Source organism: Aplysia californica, unplaced genomic scaffold (assembly GCF_000002075.1).
Source record: "Aplysia californica isolate F4 #8 unplaced genomic scaffold, AplCal3.0 scaffold00459, whole genome shotgun sequence".
NCBI lineage: Eukaryota > Metazoa > Mollusca > Gastropoda > Aplysiida > Aplysiidae > Aplysia > Aplysia californica.
The window spans coordinates 349,683-351,410 of record NW_004797729.1 but is presented as its reverse complement, the minus strand read 5'-3'; positions in this window follow the sequence as shown (position 1 = coordinate 351,410).

The window sequence follows — 1,728 nt, the reverse complement described above, 5'->3', positions numbered from 1 at the left end:
CCTCCAACCCCCACCCCCACTGAAAAAAGGAGATAAAAGAGAACAACAAAGAATAGTTCGTTTTCAATGCTGTTGGGTTTTTTTCATGTACCATATATAAGACAGCGGAATGTTGCAAGAAGGGCATAGCGAAATCATCCAGGGCCTGCATGCATCAAAGTGATTTGTCTCTCGGACCAAGGCGCCACAAACTTTTGAGTTATGCCCAAATATATTTAATGGAAACTCTAGTTATGGCTAGTTACAATTATAGTCTAGGCTATATAGTCTTGCTCGTAATTTTTTAATAAAAGTAAAACAAAGCACCCCACCCACCCACCAACTAGAAAAACCACACCCGGTACAATAGTTTATTTTGGGGAGCAATGCAGTCAGCATCTTACTTACAGTAAACATAGTTTAAATGTAAACACGTAGGTAAGTCTAGCAGAATGCACAAAGCGAAGAAACTCACATGCTGATGACATACACTTAGATCCCCACTTTTTTCTAATGCCACATCCTTTGTATTCACACACATTTGGTGTTCATAGAAAAGAATTCTTATAGCACAAATAAAAATTACATCAGCCATGGAAGATATAATCAAATTGCTCTCCTGTGCAACTTCATCGAGATCTAACTTCACAGATTATTGACAAGCTGTTCCGTAGTGTGTAATCTCTCCCACCGAAAAGGAACGCCTGGCACAGGGCCGTCCGTATTGCCATCAGAAACAGCGATACAAACTAAAGGGAAAAGCTGACTTTCAGAAGAGAGTGGAGACATAAGCCAACCACCACAACCACGACATTCCAGAGTCCCCACTGCAACAGACACTGTTCCTCCAGGATCGGATTGTACAGCCACATGCGCGTCCACAGATGAGCTGCAGGATTCATCGTCATCTTCGGAAACGAAGGAGTACCAACAATCTCTGTTGAAGAGAAAGCGAGCCAAACTCTCGTGCTGAGTGAATGTAGGTGCGAAATTTCACACGACTGCAGACTCTCTACAAGCAAATGACTTCAGCTATTTCAATTTTTTGACCAACTTTTAGTGTGGTGTTGTTGTTGGGTTGGGTTGGGGTTTTTTTAGACTAAGCTTTCTGGCGTCTTGTTGTTTATGAAGCAAATCACACCACTTCTTTCTTGTATCCATTTCTTCTGTATCTTTGAACAAACTGGTTGCATTTACGTCACATAATTTTTCGCACAGGCAGAGTGCTAATACCTGGTTGAACTGACGGTATGAGGTTGGTTGCACACAGGGCGAAAACGGCAAATAGTATTTCCCCTCTGAAGTCTTGATTTGCTTGCAGTTTTTCATACAGACACTGCAAAGCTCGCTTTTGAACCATACCATGATTCGACTGCTACAAAAGAAATTTCCCTTTGGCAACTCAAGGGGTCTATAATAAGCAAACACCTCAACAAGCGGTTGTTGTGGGGCACTTAACTCTAATTGTTGTCCTCGACTGGCTGGAGCTCTCTGCCGCAACATAATTTGAGGAATACAAAGTCGGAAGCATAGTTATGAAATGGTATCTTGATAGTTAGTCATTGTTATTCATTACAGACATCTTAAGTTTACACTGTAATATAATGAGAATATCGTAATCGATAGTACTTCGATAGTATATAGATGTTTATATGAATGTCTGCTTTTTATGTGCAAGCATTACCTTTTAGAGCATATGTATGCACGTTCATGAAAACGTCATTTTGTGTTGAGATGGGGGTATTATTT